The sequence below is a fragment of the Ambystoma mexicanum genome, chromosome 1q (assembly GCF_040938575.1).
Source record: "Ambystoma mexicanum isolate Mex_15411 chromosome 1q, UKY_AmexF1_1, whole genome shotgun sequence".
Classification (NCBI taxonomy): Eukaryota; Metazoa; Chordata; class Amphibia; order Caudata; family Ambystomatidae; genus Ambystoma; species Ambystoma mexicanum.
The window spans coordinates 592,711,762-592,729,258 of NC_090922.1; the positions used below are offsets into that span (position 1 = coordinate 592,711,762).

Genomic DNA, 17,497 nt, shown 5'->3' on the forward strand with positions numbered 1-17,497 from the left:
TAGCATTCTCCATTCGCTTCATCTCAAAAAGCGTCATCGTGTGCACTGCTTCACTAAGTCACCCTGAGCTAGTGAGGTGTTGCATTTTTTGCGGCCGCAGTCGGGGCCACTAGAGCGCATACTCTGGTTTCTCTTCAAACCGAATAAATCTTTCGCCTTTTACTAAAGATTTCCGTGGAGAGGAACATTAAAGAGTTTCACTCAATTTTTTGAAGCCCTGCCAAGTGCAGGGTTACCTATGCTGGTTAAAAAAAAAAAGAAACAGAGCAAATGAAAGCGCAAAGCCTGCTTTTCAGCTGTTGGCTTGCACCCCCCAGCTGTCAGTCAGCCTTTGCAGGGGTCCTCGCAGCACAGCCAGGCTGATGCTTTGCAGTGGTAGCCAGAGGGGGGAGCCTTTAGCTAATGCTTGCTGCTGTCGCCACCTGCTGGTGAGCCAGCAGAGGCTGGCTCCAAGCTAGCATCCAGGAGGATATGGCCCCAGTGGGCAGGGGTTTGGGCCCGGGCCCCGATCGGCTGACGAACGCCTGACAAACGCCGTTCTTTGCCCGCTGGCAGCCCAGGAGGCCCAGCACCCGTGCAAGACAGGGTGAGGGCGGAAAATGACCCCTGTGTCCTGAGAAAGGAGAGAGCGGGCTGCTTTTTCAACATCCTGGGGGAGGAGCCCCATCTCTGGGGCCCAAAAGAAAATCTCACGCCTGCCTCCCAGAAGCCCTAGACCTTATGTAAACGAGGGGAGTCCTCAGGCAAAGGCAGACTCTGCCTGCCTTTTGGCCAATGTCACATGGCCTGCGGTCTGGAGAAATTTGCATACCCACAATCCCCTGCCAGGTTTCATGACTTTGGATGGGATTGCTTGCAAATAAAGTCATTCTGCCACGGGTTCGGAGCCCGATAGCATTCTCCATTCGCTTCATCTCAAAAAGCGTCATCGTGTGCACTGCTTCACTAAGTCACCCTGAGCTAGTGAGGTGTTGCATTTTTTGCGGCCGCAGTCGGGGCCACTAGAGCGCATACTCTGGTTTCTCTTCAAACCGAATAAATCTTTCGCCTTTTACTAAAGATTTCCGTGGAGAGGAACATTAAAGAGTTTCACTCAATTTTTTGAAGCCCTGCCAAGTGCAGGGTTACCTATGCTGGTTAAAAAAAAAAAGAAACAGAGCAAATGAAAGCGCAAAGCCTGCTTTTCAGCTGTTGGCTTGCACCCCCCAGCTGTCAGTCAGCCTTTGCAGGGGTCCTCGCAGCACAGCCAGGCTGATGCTTTGCAGTGGTAGCCAGAGGGGGGAGCCTTTAGCTAATGCTTGCTGCTGTCGCCACCTGCTGGTGAGCCAGCAGAGGCTGGCTCCAAGCTAGCATCCAGGAGGATATGGCCCCAGTGGGCAGGGGTTTGGGCCCGGGCCCCGATCGGCTGACGAACGCCTGACAAACGCCGTTCTTTGCCCGCTGGCAGCCCAGGAGGCCCAGCACCCGTGCAAGACAGGGTGAGGGCGGAAAATGACCCCTGTGTCCTGAGAAAGGAGAGAGCGGGCTGCTTTTTCAACATCCTGGGGGAGGAGCCCCATCTCTGGGGCCCAAAAGAAAATCTCACGCCTGCCTCCCAGAAGCCCTAGACCTTATGTAAACGAGGGGAGTCCTCAGGCAAAGGCAGACTCTGCCTGCCTTTTGGCCAATGTCACATGGCCTGCGGTCTGGAGAAATTTGCATACCCACAATCCCCTGCCAGGTTTCATGACTTTGGATGGGATTGCTTGCAAATAAAGTCATTCTGCCACGGGTTCGGAGCCCGATAGCATTCTCCATTCGCTTCATCTCAAAAAGCGTCATCGTGTGCACTGCTTCACTAAGTCACCCTGAGCTAGTGAGGTGTTGCATTTTTTGCGGCCGCAGTCGGGGCCACTAGAGCGCATACTCTGGTTTCTCTTCAAACCGAATAAATCTTTCGCCTTTTACTAAAGATTTCCGTGGAGAGGAACATTAAAGAGTTTCACTCAATTTTTTGAAGCCCTGCCAAGTGCAGGGTTACCTATGCTGGTTAAAAAAAAAAAGAAACAGAGCAAATAAAAGCGCAAAGCCTGCTTTTCAGCTGTTGGCTTGCACCCCCCAGCTGTCAGTCAGCCTTTGCAGGGGTCCTCGCAGCACAGCCAGGCTGATGCCTTGCAGTGGTAGCCAGAGGGGGGAGCCTTTAGCTAATGCTTGCTGCTGTTGCCACCTGCTGGTGAGCCAGCAGAGGCTGGCTCCAAGCTAGCATCCAGGAGGATATGGCCCCAGTGGGCAGGGGTTTGGGCCCGGGCCCCGATCGGCTGACGAACGCCTGACAAACGCCGTCCTTTGCCCGGCGGGCTTTGCCCTGGCGGGCAAAAGAACCTGGCAGCCCAGGAGGCCCAGCACCCGTGCAAGACAGGGTGAGGGCGGAAAATGACCCCTGTGTCCTGAGAAAGGAGAGAGCGGGCTGCTTTTTCAACATCCTGGGGGAGGAGCCCCATCTCTGGGGCCCAAAAGAAAATCTCACGCCTGCCTCCCAGAAGCCCTAGACCTTATGTAAACGAGGGGAGTCCTCAGGCAAAGGCAGACTCTGCCTGCCTTTTGGCCAATGTCACATGGCCTGCGGTCTGGAGAAATTTGCATACCCACAATCCCCTGCCAGGTTTCATGACTTTGGATGGGATTGCTTGCAAATAAAGTCATTCTGCCACGGGTTCGGAGCCCGATAGCATTCTCCATTCGCTTCATCTCAAAAAGCGTCATCGTGTGCACTGCTTCACTAAGTCACCCTGAGCTAGTGAGGTGTTGCATTTTTTGCGGCCGCAGTCGGGGCCACTAGAGCGCATACTCTGGTTTCTCTTCAAACCGAATAAATCTTTCGCCTTTTACTAAAGATTTCCGTGGAGAGGAACATTAAAGAGTTTCACTCAATTTTTTGAAGCCCTGCCAAGTGCAGGGTTACCTATGCTGGTTAAAAAAAAAAAGAAACAGAGCAAATGAAAGCGCAAAGCCTGCTTTTCAGCTGTTGGCTTGCACCCCCCAGCTGTCAGTCAGCCTTTGCAGGGGTCCTCGCAGCACAGCCAGGCTGATGCTTTGCAGTGGTAGCCAGAGGGGGGAGCCTTTAGCTAATGCTTGCTGCTGTCGCCACCTGCTGGTGAGCCAGCAGAGGCTGGCTCCAAGCTAGCATCCAGGAGGATATGGCCCCAGTGGGCAGGGGTTTGGGCCCGGGCCCCGATCGGCTGACGAACGCCTGACAAACGCCGTTCTTTGCCCGCTGGCAGCCCAGGAGGCCCAGCACCCGTGCAAGACAGGGTGAGGGCGGAAAATGACCCCTGTGTCCTGAGAAAGGAGAGAGCGGGCTGCTTTTTCAACATCCTGGGGGAGGAGCCCCATCTCTGGGGCCCAAAAGAAAATCTCACGCCTGCCTCCCAGAAGCCCTAGACCTTATGTAAACGAGGGGAGTCCTCAGGCAAAGGCAGACTCTGCCTGCCTTTTGGCCAATGTCACATGGCCTGCGGTCTGGAGAAATTTGCATACCCACAATCCCCTGCCAGGTTTCATGACTTTGGATGGGATTGCTTGCAAATAAAGTCATTCTGCCACGGGTTCGGAGCCCGATAGCATTCTCCATTCGCTTCATCTCAAAAAGCGTCATCGTGTGCACTGCTTCACTAAGTCACCCTGAGCTAGTGAGGTGTTGCATTTTTTGCGGCCGCAGTCGGGGCCACTAGAGCGCATACTCTGGTTTCTCTTCAAACCGAATAAATCTTTCGCCTTTTACTAAAGATTTCCGTGGAGAGGAACATTAAAGAGTTTCACTCAATTTTTTGAAGCCCTGCCAAGTGCAGGGTTACCTATGCTGGTTAAAAAAAAAAAGAAACAGAGCAAATGAAAGCGCAAAGCCTGCTTTTCAGCTGTTGGCTTGCACCCCCCAGCTGTCAGTCAGCCTTTGCAGGGGTCCTCGCAGCACAGCCAGGCTGATGCTTTGCAGTGGTAGCCAGAGGGGGGAGCCTTTAGCTAATGCTTGCTGCTGTCGCCACCTGCTGGTGAGCCAGCAGAGGCTGGCTCCAAGCTAGCATCCAGGAGGATATGGCCCCAGTGGGCAGGGGTTTGGGCCCGGGCCCCGATCGGCTGACGAACGCCTGACAAACGCCGTTCTTTGCCCGCTGGCAGCCCAGGAGGCCCAGCACCCGTGCAAGACAGGGTGAGGGCGGAAAATGATCCCTGTGTCCTGAGAAAGGAGAGAGCGGGCTGCTTCTTCAACATCCTGGGGGAGGAGCCCCATCTCTGGGGCCCAAAAGAAAATCTCACGCCTGCCTCCCAGAAGCCCTAGACCTTATGTAAACGAGGGGAGTCCTCAGGCAAAGGCAGACTCTGCCTGCCTTTTGGCCAATGTCACATGGCCTGCGGTCTGGAGAAATTTGCATACCCACAATCCCCTGCCAGGTTTCATGACTTTGGATGGGATTGCTTGCAAATAAAGTCATTCTGCCACGGGTTCGGAGCCCGATAGCATTCTCCATTCGCTTCATCTCAAAAAGCGTCATCGTGTGCACTGCTTCACTAAGTCACCCTGAGCTAGTGAGGTGTTGCATTTTTTGCGGCCGCAGTCGGGGCCACTAGAGCGCATACTCTGGTTTCTCTTCAAACCGAATAAATCTTTCGCCTTTTACTAAAGATTTCCGTGGAGAGGAACATTAAAGAGTTTCACTCAATTTTTTGAAGCCCTGCCAAGTGCAGGGTTACCTATGCTGGTTAAAAAGAAACAGAGCAAATGAAAGCGCAAAGCCTGCTTTTCAGCTGTTGGCTTGCACCCCCCAGCTGTCAGTCAGCCTTTGCAGGGGTCCTCGCAGCACAGCCAGGCTGATGCCTTGCAGTGGTAGCCAGAGGGGGGAGCCTTTAGCTAATGCTTGCTGCTGTCGCCACCTGCTGGTGAGCCAGCAGAGGCTGGCTCCAAGCTAGCATCCAGGAGGATATGGCCCCAGTGGGCAGGGGTTTGGGCCCGGGCCCCGATCGGCTGACGAACGCCTGACAAACGCCGTCCTTTGCCCGCTGGCAGCCCAGGAGGCCCAGCACCCGTGCAAGACAGGGTGAGGGCGGAAAATGACCCCTGTGTCCTGAGAAAGGAGAGAGCGGGCTGCTTCTTCAACATCCTGGGGGAGGAGCCCCATCTCTGGGGCCCAAAAGAAAATCTCACGCCTGCCTCCCAGAAGCCCTAGACCTTATGTAAACGAGGGGAGTCCTCAGGCAAAGGCAGACTCTGCCTGCCTTTTGGCCAATGTCACATGGCCTGCGGTCTGGAGAAATTTGCATACCCACAATCCCCTGCCAGGTTTCATGACTTTGGATGGGATTGCTTGCAAATAAAGTCATTCTGCCACGGGTTCGGAGCCCGATAGCATTCTCCATTCGCTTCATCTCAAAAAGCGTCATTGTGTGCACTGCTTCACTAAGTCACCCTGAGCTAGTGAGGTGTTGCATTTTTTGCGGCCGCAGTCGGGGCCACTAGAGCGCATACTCTGGTTTCTCTTCAAACCGAATAAATCTTTCGCCTTTTACTAAAGATTTCCGTGGAGAGGAACATTAAAGAGTTTCACTCAATTTTTTGAAGCCCTGCCAAGTGCAGGGTTACCTATGCTGGTTATAAAAAAAAAGAAACAGAGCAAATGAAAGCGCAAAGCCTGCTTTTCAGCTGTTGGCTTGCACCCCCCAGCTGTCAGTCAGCCTTTGCAGGGGTCCTCGCAGCACAGCCAGGCTGATGCCTTGCAGTGGTAGCCAGAGGGGGGAGCCTTTAGCTAATGCTTGCTGCTGTCGCCACCTGCTGGTGAGCCAGCAGAGGCTGGCTCCAAGCTAGCATCCAGGAGGATATGGCCCCAGTGGGCAGGGGTTTGGGCCCGGGCCCCGATCGGCTGACAAACGCCTGACAAACGCCGTCCTTTGCCCGGCGGGCTTTGCCCTGGCGGGCAAAAGAACCTGGCAGCCCAGGAGGCCCAGCACCCGTGCAAGACAGGGTGAGGGCGGAAAATGACCCCTGTGTCCTGAGAAAGGAGAGAGCGGGCTGCTTTTTCAACATCCTGGGGGAGGAGCCCCATCTCTGGGGCCCAAAAGAAAATCTCACGCCTGCCTCCCAGAAGCCCTAGACCTTATGTAAACGAGGGGAGTCCTCAGGCAAAGGCAGACTCTGCCTGCCTTTTGGCCAATGTCACATGGCCTGCGGTCTGGAGAAATTTGCATACCCACAATCCCCTGCCAGGTTTCATGACTTTGGATGGGATTGCTTGCAAATAAAGTCATTCTGCCACGGGTTCGGAGCCCGATAGCATTCTCCATTCGCTTCATCTCAAAAAGCGTCATCGTGTGCACTGCTTCACTAAGTCACCCTGAGCTAGTGAGGTGTTGCATTTTTTGCGGCCGCAGTCGGGGCCACTAGAGCGCATACTCTGGTTTCTCTTCAAACCGAATAAATCTTTCGCCTTTTACTAAAGATTTCCGTGGAGAGGAACATTAAAGAGTTTCACTCAATTTTTTGAAGCCCTGCCAAGTGCAGGGTTACCTATGCTGGTTAAAAAAAAAAAGAAACAGAGCAAATGAAAGCGCAAAGCCTGCTTTTCAGCTGTTGGCTTGCACCCCCCAGCTGTCAGTCAGCCTTTGCAGGGGTCCTCGCAGCACAGCCAGGCTGATGCTTTGCAGTGGTAGCCAGAGGGGGGAGCCTTTAGCTAATGCTTGCTGCTGTCGCCACCTGCTGGTGAGCCAGCAGAGGCTGGCTCCAAGCTAGCATCCAGGAGGATATGGCCCCAGTGGGCAGGGGTTTGGGCCCGGGCCCCGATCGGCTGACGAACGCCTGACAAACGCCGTTCTTTGCCCGCTGGCAGCCCAGGAGGCCCAGCACCCGTGCAAGACAGGGTGAGGGCGGAAAATGACCCCTGTGTCCTGAGAAAGGAGAGAGCGGGCTGCTTTTTCAACATCCTGGGGGAGGAGCCCCATCTCTGGGGCCCAAAAGAAAATCTCACGCCTGCCTCCCAGAAGCCCTAGACCTTATGTAAACGAGGGGAGTCCTCAGGCAAAGGCAGACTCTGCCTGCCTTTTGGCCAATGTCACATGGCCTGCGGTCTGGAGAAATTTGCATACCCACAATCCCCTGCCAGGTTTCATGACTTTGGATGGGATTGCTTGCAAATAAAGTCATTCTGCCACGGGTTCGGAGCCCGATAGCATTCTCCATTCGCTTCATCTCAAAAAGCGTCATCGTGTGCACTGCTTCACTAAGTCACCCTGAGCTAGTGAGGTGTTGCATTTTTTGCGGCCGCAGTCGGGGCCACTAGAGCGCATACTCTGGTTTCTCTTCAAACCGAATAAATCTTTCGCCTTTTACTAAAGATTTCCGTGGAGAGGAACATTAAAGAGTTTCACTCAATTTTTTGAAGCCCTGCCAAGTGCAGGGTTACCTATGCTGGTTAAAAAAAAAAAGAAACAGAGCAAATGAAAGCGCAAAGCCTGCTTTTCAGCTGTTGGCTTGCACCCCCCAGCTGTCAGTCAGCCTTTGCAGGGGTCCTCGCAGCACAGCCAGGCTGATGCTTTGCAGTGGTAGCCAGAGGGGGGAGCCTTTAGCTAATGCTTGCTGCTGTCGCCACCTGCTGGTGAGCCAGCAGAGGCTGGCTCCAAGCTAGCATCCAGGAGGATATGGCCCCAGTGGGCAGGGGTTTGGGCCCGGGCCCCGATCGGCTGACGAACGCCTGACAAACGCCGTTCTTTGCCCGCTGGCAGCCCAGGAGGCCCAGCACCCGTGCAAGACAGGGTGAGGGCGGAAAATGATCCCTGTGTCCTGAGAAAGGAGAGAGCGGGCTGCTTCTTCAACATCCTGGGGGAGGAGCCCCATCTCTGGGGCCCAAAAGAAAATCTCACGCCTGCCTCCCAGAAGCCCTAGACCTTATGTAAACGAGGGGAGTCCTCAGGCAAAGGCAGACTCTGCCTGCCTTTTGGCCAATGTCACATGGCCTGCGGTCTGGAGAAATTTGCATACCCACAATCCCCTGCCAGGTTTCATGACTTTGGATGGGATTGCTTGCAAATAAAGTCATTCTGCCACGGGTTCGGAGCCCGATAGCATTCTCCATTCGCTTCATCTCAAAAAGCGTCATCGTGTGCACTGCTTCACTAAGTCACCCTGAGCTAGTGAGGTGTTGCATTTTTTGCGGCCGCAGTCGGGGCCACTAGAGCGCATACTCTGGTTTCTCTTCAAACCGAATAAATCTTTCGCCTTTTACTAAAGATTTCCGTGGAGAGGAACATTAAAGAGTTTCACTCAATTTTTTGAAGCCCTGCCAAGTGCAGGGTTACCTATGCTGGTTAAAAAGAAACAGAGCAAATGAAAGCGCAAAGCCTGCTTTTCAGCTGTTGGCTTGCACCCCCCAGCTGTCAGTCAGCCTTTGCAGGGGTCCTCGCAGCACAGCCAGGCTGATGCCTTGCAGTGGTAGCCAGAGGGGGGAGCCTTTAGCTAATGCTTGCTGCTGTCGCCACCTGCTGGTGAGCCAGCAGAGGCTGGCTCCAAGCTAGCATCCAGGAGGATATGGCCCCAGTGGGCAGGGGTTTGGGCCCGGGCCCCGATCGGCTGACGAACGCCTGACAAACGCCGTCCTTTGCCCGCTGGCAGCCCAGGAGGCCCAGCACCCGTGCAAGACAGGGTGAGGGCGGAAAATGACCCCTGTGTCCTGAGAAAGGAGAGAGCGGGCTGCTTCTTCAACATCCTGGGGGAGGAGCCCCATCTCTGGGGCCCAAAAGAAAATCTCACGCCTGCCTCCCAGAAGCCCTAGACCTTATGTAAACGAGGGGAGTCCTCAGGCAAAGGCAGACTCTGCCTGCCTTTTGGCCAATGTCACATGGCCTGCGGTCTGGAGAAATTTGCATACCCACAATCCCCTGCCAGGTTTCATGACTTTGGATGGGATTGCTTGCAAATAAAGTCATTCTGCCACGGGTTCGGAGCCCGATAGCATTCTCCATTCGCTTCATCTCAAAAAGCGTCATTGTGTGCACTGCTTCACTAAGTCACCCTGAGCTAGTGAGGTGTTGCATTTTTTGCGGCCGCAGTCGGGGCCACTAGAGCGCATACTCTGGTTTCTCTTCAAACCGAATAAATCTTTCGCCTTTTACTAAAGATTTCCGTGGAGAGGAACATTAAAGAGTTTCACTCAATTTTTTGAAGCCCTGCCAAGTGCAGGGTTACCTATGCTGGTTATAAAAAAAAAGAAACAGAGCAAATGAAAGCGCAAAGCCTGCTTTTCAGCTGTTGGCTTGCACCCCCCAGCTGTCAGTCAGCCTTTGCAGGGGTCCTCGCAGCACAGCCAGGCTGATGCCTTGCAGTGGTAGCCAGAGGGGGGAGCCTTTAGCTAATGCTTGCTGCTGTCGCCACCTGCTGGTGAGCCAGCAGAGGCTGGCTCCAAGCTAGCATCCAGGAGGATATGGCCCCAGTGGGCAGGGGTTTGGGCCCGGGCCCCGATCGGCTGACAAACGCCTGACAAACGCCGTCCTTTGCCCGGCGGGCTTTGCCCTGGCGGGCAAAAGAACCTGGCAGCCCAGGAGGCCCAGCACCCGTGCAAGACAGGGTGAGGGCGGAAAATGACCCCTGTGTCCTGAGAAAGGAGAGAGCGGGCTGCTTTTTCAACATCCTGGGGGAGGAGCCCCATCTCTGGGGCCCAAAAGAAAATCTCACGCCTGCCTCCCAGAAGCCCTAGACCTTATGTAAACGAGGGGAGTCCTCAGGCAAAGGCAGACTCTGCCTGCCTTTTGGCCAATGTCACATGGCCTGCGGTCTGGAGAAATTTGCATACCCACAATCCCCTGCCAGGTTTCATGACTTTGGATGGGATTGCTTGCAAATAAAGTCATTCTGCCACGGGTTCGGAGCCCGATAGCATTCTCCATTCGCTTCATCTCAAAAAGCGTCATCGTGTGCACTGCTTCACTAAGTCACCCTGAGCTAGTGAGGTGTTGCATTTTTTGCGGCCGCAGTCGGGGCCACTAGAGCGCATACTCTGGTTTCTCTTCAAACCGAATAAATCTTTCGCCTTTTACTAAAGATTTCCGTGGAGAGGAACATTAAAGAGTTTCACTCAATTTTTTGAAGCCCTGCCAAGTGCAGGGTTACCTATGCTGGTTAAAAAAAAAAAGAAACAGAGCAAATGAAAGCGCAAAGCCTGCTTTTCAGCTGTTGGCTTGCACCCCCCAGCTGTCAGTCAGCCTTTGCAGGGGTCCTCGCAGCACAGCCAGGCTGATGCTTTGCAGTGGTAGCCAGAGGGGGGAGCCTTTAGCTAATGCTTGCTGCTGTCGCCACCTGCTGGTGAGCCAGCAGAGGCTGGCTCCAAGCTAGCATCCAGGAGGATATGGCCCCAGTGGGCAGGGGTTTGGGCCCGGGCCCCGATCGGCTGACGAACGCCTGACAAACGCCGTTCTTTGCCCGCTGGCAGCCCAGGAGGCCCAGCACCCGTGCAAGACAGGGTGAGGGCGGAAAATGACCCCTGTGTCCTGAGAAAGGAGAGAGCGGGCTGCTTTTTCAACATCCTGGGGGAGGAGCCCCATCTCTGGGGCCCAAAAGAAAATCTCACGCCTGCCTCCCAGAAGCCCTAGACCTTATGTAAACGAGGGGAGTCCTCAGGCAAAGGCAGACTCTGCCTGCCTTTTGGCCAATGTCACATGGCCTGCGGTCTGGAGAAATTTGCATACCCACAATCCCCTGCCAGGTTTCATGACTTTGGATGGGATTGCTTGCAAATAAAGTCATTCTGCCACGGGTTCGGAGCCCGATAGCATTCTCCATTCGCTTCATCTCAAAAAGCGTCATCGTGTGCACTGCTTCACTAAGTCACCCTGAGCTAGTGAGGTGTTGCATTTTTTGCGGCCGCAGTCGGGGCCACTAGAGCGCATACTCTGGTTTCTCTTCAAACCGAATAAATCTTTCGCCTTTTACTAAAGATTTCCGTGGAGAGGAACATTAAAGAGTTTCACTCAATTTTTTGAAGCCCTGCCAAGTGCAGGGTTACCTATGCTGGTTAAAAAAAAAAAGAAACAGAGCAAATAAAAGCGCAAAGCCTGCTTTTCAGCTGTTGGCTTGCACCCCCCAGCTGTCAGTCAGCCTTTGCAGGGGTCCTCGCAGCACAGCCAGGCTGATGCCTTGCAGTGGTAGCCAGAGGGGGGAGCCTTTAGCTAATGCTTGCTGCTGTTGCCACCTGCTGGTGAGCCAGCAGAGGCTGGCTCCAAGCTAGCATCCAGGAGGATATGGCCCCAGTGGGCAGGGGTTTGGGCCCGGGCCCCGATCGGCTGACGAACGCCTGACAAACGCCGTCCTTTGCCCGGCGGGCTTTGCCCTGGCGGGCAAAAGAACCTGGCAGCCCAGGAGGCCCAGCACCCGTGCAAGACAGGGTGAGGGCGGAAAATGACCCCTGTGTCCTGAGAAAGGAGAGAGCGGGCTGCTTTTTCAACATCCTGGGGGAGGAGCCCCATCTCTGGGGCCCAAAAGAAAATCTCACGCCTGCCTCCCAGAAGCCCTAGACCTTATGTAAACGAGGGGAGTCCTCAGGCAAAGGCAGACTCTGCCTGCCTTTTGGCCAATGTCACATGGCCTGCGGTCTGGAGAAATTTGCATACCCACAATCCCCTGCCAGGTTTCATGACTTTGGATGGGATTGCTTGCAAATAAAGTCATTCTGCCACGGGTTCGGAGCCCGATAGCATTCTCCATTCGCTTCATCTCAAAAAGCGTCATCGTGTGCACTGCTTCACTAAGTCACCCTGAGCTAGTGAGGTGTTGCATTTTTTGCGGCCGCAGTCGGGGCCACTAGAGCGCATACTCTGGTTTCTCTTCAAACCGAATAAATCTTTCGCCTTTTACTAAAGATTTCCGTGGAGAGGAACATTAAAGAGTTTCACTCAATTTTTTGAAGCCCTGCCAAGTGCAGGGTTACCTATGCTGGTTAAAAAAAAAAAGAAACAGAGCAAATGAAAGCGCAAAGCCTGCTTTTCAGCTGTTGGCTTGCACCCCCCAGCTGTCAGTCAGCCTTTGCAGGGGTCCTCGCAGCACAGCCAGGCTGATGCTTTGCAGTGGTAGCCAGAGGGGGGAGCCTTTAGCTAATGCTTGCTGCTGTCGCCACCTGCTGGTGAGCCAGCAGAGGCTGGCTCCAAGCTAGCATCCAGGAGGATATGGCCCCAGTGGGCAGGGGTTTGGGCCCGGGCCCCGATCGGCTGACGAACGCCTGACAAACGCCGTTCTTTGCCCGCTGGCAGCCCAGGAGGCCCAGCACCCGTGCAAGACAGGGTGAGGGCGGAAAATGATCCCTGTGTCCTGAGAAAGGAGAGAGCGGGCTGCTTCTTCAACATCCTGGGGGAGGAGCCCCATCTCTGGGGCCCAAAAGAAAATCTCACGCCTGCCTCCCAGAAGCCCTAGACCTTATGTAAACGAGGGGAGTCCTCAGGCAAAGGCAGACTCTGCCTGCCTTTTGGCCAATGTCACATGGCCTGCGGTCTGGAGAAATTTGCATACCCACAATCCCCTGCCAGGTTTCATGACTTTGGATGGGATTGCTTGCAAATAAAGTCATTCTGCCACGGGTTCGGAGCCCGATAGCATTCTCCATTCGCTTCATCTCAAAAAGCGTCATCGTGTGCACTGCTTCACTAAGTCACCCTGAGCTAGTGAGGTGTTGCATTTTTTGCGGCCGCAGTCGGGGCCACTAGAGCGCATACTCTGGTTTCTCTTCAAACCGAATAAATCTTTCGCCTTTTACTAAAGATTTCCGTGGAGAGGAACATTAAAGAGTTTCACTCAATTTTTTGAAGCCCTGCCAAGTGCAGGGTTACCTATGCTGGTTAAAAAGAAACAGAGCAAATGAAAGCGCAAAGCCTGCTTTTCAGCTGTTGGCTTGCACCCCCCAGCTGTCAGTCAGCCTTTGCAGGGGTCCTCGCAGCACAGCCAGGCTGATGCCTTGCAGTGGTAGCCAGAGGGGGGAGCCTTTAGCTAATGCTTGCTGCTGTCGCCACCTGCTGGTGAGCCAGCAGAGGCTGGCTCCAAGCTAGCATCCAGGAGGATATGGCCCCAGTGGGCAGGGGTTTGGGCCCGGGCCCCGATCGGCTGACGAACGCCTGACAAACGCCGTCCTTTGCCCGCTGGCAGCCCAGGAGGCCCAGCACCCGTGCAAGACAGGGTGAGGGCGGAAAATGACCCCTGTGTCCTGAGAAAGGAGAGAGCGGGCTGCTTCTTCAACATCCTGGGGGAGGAGCCCCATCTCTGGGGCCCAAAAGAAAATCTCACGCCTGCCTCCCAGAAGCCCTAGACCTTATGTAAACGAGGGGAGTCCTCAGGCAAAGGCAGACTCTGCCTGCCTTTTGGCCAATGTCACATGGCCTGCGGTCTGGAGAAATTTGCATACCCACAATCCCCTGCCAGGTTTCATGACTTTGGATGGGATTGCTTGCAAATAAAGTCATTCTGCCACGGGTTCGGAGCCCGATAGCATTCTCCATTCGCTTCATCTCAAAAAGCGTCATTGTGTGCACTGCTTCACTAAGTCACCCTGAGCTAGTGAGGTGTTGCATTTTTTGCGGCCGCAGTCGGGGCCACTAGAGCGCATACTCTGGTTTCTCTTCAAACCGAATAAATCTTTCGCCTTTTACTAAAGATTTCCGTGGAGAGGAACATTAAAGAGTTTCACTCAATTTTTTGAAGCCCTGCCAAGTGCAGGGTTACCTATGCTGGTTATAAAAAAAAAGAAACAGAGCAAATGAAAGCGCAAAGCCTGCTTTTCAGCTGTTGGCTTGCACCCCCCAGCTGTCAGTCAGCCTTTGCAGGGGTCCTCGCAGCACAGCCAGGCTGATGCCTTGCAGTGGTAGCCAGAGGGGGGAGCCTTTAGCTAATGCTTGCTGCTGTCGCCACCTGCTGGTGAGCCAGCAGAGGCTGGCTCCAAGCTAGCATCCAGGAGGATATGGCCCCAGTGGGCAGGGGTTTGGGCCCGGGCCCCGATCGGCTGACAAACGCCTGACAAACGCCGTCCTTTGCCCGGCGGGCTTTGCCCTGGCGGGCAAAAGAACCTGGCAGCCCAGGAGGCCCAGCACCCGTGCAAGACAGGGTGAGGGCGGAAAATGACCCCTGTGTCCTGAGAAAGGAGAGAGCGGGCTGCTTTTTCAACATCCTGGGGGAGGAGCCCCATCTCTGGGGCCCAAAAGAAAATCTCACGCCTGCCTCCCAGAAGCCCTATACCTTATGTAAACGAGGGGAGTCCTCAGGCAAAGGCAGACTCTGCCTGCCTTTTGGCCAATGTCACATGGCCTGCGGTCTGGAGAAATTTGCATACCCACAATCCCCTGCCAGGTTTCATGACTTTGGATGGGATTGCTTGCAAATAAAGTCATTCTGCCACGGGTTCGGAGCCCGATAGCATTCTCCATTCGCTTCATCTCAAAAAGCGTCATCGTGTGCACTGCTTCACTAAGTCACCCTGAGCTAGTGAGGTGTTGCATTTTTTGCGGCCGCAGTCGGGGCCACTAGAGCGCATACTCTGGTTTCTCTTCAAACCGAATAAATATTTCGCCTTTTACTAAAGATTTCCGTGGAGAGGAACATTAAAGAGTTTCACTCAATTTTTTGAAGCCCTGCCAAGTGCAGGGTTACCTATGCTGGTTAAAAAAAAAAAGAAACAGAGCAAATGAAAGCGCAAAGCCTGCTTTTCAGCTGTTGGCTTGCACCCCCCAGCTGTCAGTCAGCCTTTGCAGGGGTCCTCGCAGCACAGCCAGGCTGATGCTTTGCAGTGGTAGCCAGAGGGGGGAGCCTTTAGCTAATGCTTGCTGCTGTCGCCACCTGCTGGTGAGCCAGCAGAGGCTGGCTCCAAGCTAGCATCCAGGAGGATATGGCCCCAGTGGGCAGGGGTTTGGGCCCGGGCCCCGATCGGCTGACGAACGCCTGACAAACGCCGTTCTTTGCCCGCTGGCAGCCCAGGAGGCCCAGCACCCGTGCAAGACAGGGTGAGGGCGGAAAATGACCCCTGTGTCCTGAGAAAGGAGAGAGCGGGCTGCTTTTTCAACATCCTGGGGGAGGAGCCCCATCTCTGGGGCCCAAAAGAAAATCTCACGCCTGCCTCCCAGAAGCCCTAGACCTTATGTAAACGAGGGGAGTCCTCAGGCAAAGGCAGACTCTGCCTGCCTTTTGGCCAATGTCACATGGCCTGCGGTCTGGAGAAATTTGCATACCCACAATCCCCTGCCAGGTTTCATGACTTTGGATGGGATTGCTTGCAAATAAAGTCATTCTGCCACGGGTTCGGAGCCCGATAGCATTCTCCATTCGCTTCATCTCAAAAAGCGTCATCGTGTGCACTGCTTCACTAAGTCACCCTGAGCTAGTGAGGTGTTGCATTTTTTGCGGCCGCAGTCGGGGCCACTAGAGCGCATACTCTGGTTTCTCTTCAAACCGAATAAATCTTTCGCCTTTTACTAAAGATTTCCGTGGAGAGGAACATTAAAGAGTTTCACTCAATTTTTTGAAGCCCTGCCAAGTGCAGGGTTACCTATGCTGGTTAAAAAAAAAAAGAAACAGAGCAAATGAAAGCGCAAAGCCTGCTTTTCAGCTGTTGGCTTGCACCCCCCAGCTGTCAGTCAGCCTTTGCAGGGGTCCTCGCAGCACAGCCAGGCTGATGCTTTGCAGTGGTAGCCAGAGGGGGGAGCCTTTAGCTAATGCTTGCTGCTGTCGCCACCTGCTGGTGAGCCAGCAGAGGCTGGCTCCAAGCTAGCATCCAGGAGGATATGGCCCCAGTGGGCAGGGGTTTGGGCCCGGGCCCCGATCGGCTGACGAACGCCTGACAAACGCCGTTCTTTGCCCGCTGGCAGCCCAGGAGGCCCAGCACCCGTGCAAGACAGGGTGAGGGCGGAAAATGATCCCTGTGTCCTGAGAAAGGAGAGAGCGGGCTGCTTCTTCAACATCCTGGGGGAGGAGCCCCATCTCTGGGGCCCAAAAGAAAATCTCACGCCTGCCTCCCAGAAGCCCTAGACCTTATGTAAACGAGGGGAGTCCTCAGGCAAAGGCAGACTCTGCCTGCCTTTTGGCCAATGTCACATGGCCTGCGGTCTGGAGAAATTTGCATACCCACAATCCCCTGCCAGGTTTCATGACTTTGGATGGGATTGCTTGCAAATAAAGTCATTCTGCCACGGGTTCGGAGCCCGATAGCATTCTCCATTCGCTTCATCTCAAAAAGCGTCATCGTGTGCACTGCTTCACTAAGTCACCCTGAGCTAGTGAGGTGTTGCATTTTTTGCGGCCGCAGTCGGGGCCACTAGAGCGCATACTCTGGTTTCTCTTCAAACCGAATAAATCTTTCGCCTTTTACTAAAGATTTCCGTGGAGAGGAACATTAAAGAGTTTCACTCAATTTTTTGAAGCCCTGCCAAGTGCAGGGTTACCTATGCTGGTTAAAAAGAAACAGAGCAAATGAAAGCGCAAAGCCTGCTTTTCAGCTGTTGGCTTGCACCCCCCAGCTGTCAGTCAGCCTTTGCAGGGGTCCTCGCAGCACAGCCAGGCTGATGCCTTGCAGTGGTAGCCAGAGGGGGGAGCCTTTAGCTAATGCTTGCTGCTGTCGCCACCTGCTGGTGAGCCAGCAGAGGCTGGCTCCAAGCTAGCATCCAGGAGGATATGGCCCCAGTGGGCAGGGGTTTGGGCCCGGGCCCCGATCGGCTGACGAACGCCTGACAAACGCCGTCCTTTGCCCGCTGGCAGCCCAGGAGGCCCAGCACCCGTGCAAGACAGGGTGAGGGCGGAAAATGACCCCTGTGTCCTGAGAAAGGAGAGAGCGGGCTGCTTCTTCAACATCCTGGGGGAGGAGCCCCATCTCTGGGGCCCAAAAGAAAATCTCACGCCTGCCTCCCAGAAGCCCTAGACCTTATGTAAACGAGGGGAGTCCTCAGGCAAAGGCAGACTCTGCCTGCCTTTTGGCCAATGTCACATGGCCTGCGGTCTGGAGAAATTTGCATACCCACAATCCCCTGCCAGGTTTCATGACTTTGGATGGGATTGCTTGCAAATAAAGTCATTCTGCCACGGGTTCGGAGCCCGATAGCATTCTCCATTCGCTTCATCTCAAAAAGCGTCATTGTGTGCACTGCTTCACTAAGTCACCCTGAGCTAGTGAGGTGTTGCATTTTTTGCGGCCGCAGTCGGGGCCACTAGAGCGCATACTCTGGTTTCTCTTCAAACCGAATAAATCTTTCGCCTTTTACTAAAGATTTCCGTGGAGAGGAACATTAAAGAGTTTCACTCAATTTTTTGAAGCCCTGCCAAGTGCAGGGTTACCTATGCTGGTTATAAAAAAAAAGAAACAGAGCAAATGAAAGCGCAAAGCCTGCTTTTCAGCTGTTGGCTTGCACCCCCCAGCTGTCAGTCAGCCTTTGCAGGGGTCCTCGCAGCACAGCCAGGCTGATGCCTTGCAGTGGTAGCCAGAGGGGGGAGCCTTTAGCTAATGCTTGCTGCTGTCGCCACCTGCTG

General features: G+C 54.4%; 20 non-coding genes across 20 annotated transcripts; all 20 read left to right on the top strand.

Moving 5' to 3' along the window:
• Positions 1–118: 118 nt before the first annotated feature.
• LOC138564141 (U5 spliceosomal RNA) lies at positions 119–234 on the top strand. The gene has a single exon (XR_011300101.1). It is a non-coding gene; the product is annotated as a U5 spliceosomal RNA (small nuclear RNA).
• A 776-nt stretch (positions 235–1,010) lies between these two features.
• On the top strand, positions 1,011–1,126 carry LOC138564142 (U5 spliceosomal RNA). Its single transcript, XR_011300102.1, has one exon. It is a non-coding gene; the product is annotated as a U5 spliceosomal RNA (small nuclear RNA).
• Positions 1,127–1,902: 776 nt separating this feature from the next.
• On the top strand, positions 1,903–2,018 carry LOC138564144 (U5 spliceosomal RNA). The gene has a single exon (XR_011300104.1). It is a non-coding gene; the product is annotated as a U5 spliceosomal RNA (small nuclear RNA).
• An 805-nt stretch (positions 2,019–2,823) lies between these two features.
• On the top strand, positions 2,824–2,939 carry LOC138564145 (U5 spliceosomal RNA). The gene has a single exon (XR_011300105.1). It is a non-coding gene; the product is annotated as a U5 spliceosomal RNA (small nuclear RNA).
• A 776-nt stretch (positions 2,940–3,715) lies between these two features.
• Positions 3,716–3,831, top strand: LOC138564146 (U5 spliceosomal RNA). Its single transcript, XR_011300106.1, has one exon. It is a non-coding gene; the product is annotated as a U5 spliceosomal RNA (small nuclear RNA).
• Positions 3,832–4,607: 776 nt separating this feature from the next.
• LOC138564147 (U5 spliceosomal RNA) lies at positions 4,608–4,723 on the top strand. Its single transcript, XR_011300107.1, has one exon. It is a non-coding gene; the product is annotated as a U5 spliceosomal RNA (small nuclear RNA).
• Positions 4,724–5,493: 770 nt separating this feature from the next.
• On the top strand, positions 5,494–5,609 carry LOC138564148 (U5 spliceosomal RNA). The gene has a single exon (XR_011300108.1). It is a non-coding gene; the product is annotated as a U5 spliceosomal RNA (small nuclear RNA).
• Positions 5,610–6,414: 805 nt separating this feature from the next.
• On the top strand, positions 6,415–6,530 carry LOC138564149 (U5 spliceosomal RNA). Its single transcript, XR_011300109.1, has one exon. It is a non-coding gene; the product is annotated as a U5 spliceosomal RNA (small nuclear RNA).
• Positions 6,531–7,306: 776 nt separating this feature from the next.
• LOC138564150 (U5 spliceosomal RNA) lies at positions 7,307–7,422 on the top strand. The gene has a single exon (XR_011300110.1). It is a non-coding gene; the product is annotated as a U5 spliceosomal RNA (small nuclear RNA).
• A 776-nt stretch (positions 7,423–8,198) lies between these two features.
• Positions 8,199–8,314, top strand: LOC138564151 (U5 spliceosomal RNA). Its single transcript, XR_011300111.1, has one exon. It is a non-coding gene; the product is annotated as a U5 spliceosomal RNA (small nuclear RNA).
• Positions 8,315–9,084: 770 nt separating this feature from the next.
• Positions 9,085–9,200, top strand: LOC138564152 (U5 spliceosomal RNA). The gene has a single exon (XR_011300112.1). It is a non-coding gene; the product is annotated as a U5 spliceosomal RNA (small nuclear RNA).
• Positions 9,201–10,005: 805 nt separating this feature from the next.
• Positions 10,006–10,121, top strand: LOC138564153 (U5 spliceosomal RNA). The gene has a single exon (XR_011300113.1). It is a non-coding gene; the product is annotated as a U5 spliceosomal RNA (small nuclear RNA).
• A 776-nt stretch (positions 10,122–10,897) lies between these two features.
• Positions 10,898–11,013, top strand: LOC138564156 (U5 spliceosomal RNA). The gene has a single exon (XR_011300115.1). It is a non-coding gene; the product is annotated as a U5 spliceosomal RNA (small nuclear RNA).
• Positions 11,014–11,818: 805 nt separating this feature from the next.
• LOC138564157 (U5 spliceosomal RNA) lies at positions 11,819–11,934 on the top strand. Its single transcript, XR_011300116.1, has one exon. It is a non-coding gene; the product is annotated as a U5 spliceosomal RNA (small nuclear RNA).
• A 776-nt stretch (positions 11,935–12,710) lies between these two features.
• On the top strand, positions 12,711–12,826 carry LOC138564158 (U5 spliceosomal RNA). Its single transcript, XR_011300117.1, has one exon. It is a non-coding gene; the product is annotated as a U5 spliceosomal RNA (small nuclear RNA).
• Positions 12,827–13,596: 770 nt separating this feature from the next.
• LOC138564159 (U5 spliceosomal RNA) lies at positions 13,597–13,712 on the top strand. The gene has a single exon (XR_011300118.1). It is a non-coding gene; the product is annotated as a U5 spliceosomal RNA (small nuclear RNA).
• Positions 13,713–14,517: 805 nt separating this feature from the next.
• Positions 14,518–14,633, top strand: LOC138565185 (U5 spliceosomal RNA). Its single transcript, XR_011301091.1, has one exon. It is a non-coding gene; the product is annotated as a U5 spliceosomal RNA (small nuclear RNA).
• A 776-nt stretch (positions 14,634–15,409) lies between these two features.
• LOC138564160 (U5 spliceosomal RNA) lies at positions 15,410–15,525 on the top strand. Its single transcript, XR_011300119.1, has one exon. It is a non-coding gene; the product is annotated as a U5 spliceosomal RNA (small nuclear RNA).
• Positions 15,526–16,301: 776 nt separating this feature from the next.
• Positions 16,302–16,417, top strand: LOC138564161 (U5 spliceosomal RNA). Its single transcript, XR_011300120.1, has one exon. It is a non-coding gene; the product is annotated as a U5 spliceosomal RNA (small nuclear RNA).
• A 770-nt stretch (positions 16,418–17,187) lies between these two features.
• LOC138564162 (U5 spliceosomal RNA) lies at positions 17,188–17,303 on the top strand. The gene has a single exon (XR_011300121.1). It is a non-coding gene; the product is annotated as a U5 spliceosomal RNA (small nuclear RNA).
• Positions 17,304–17,497: the final 194 nt, after the last annotated feature.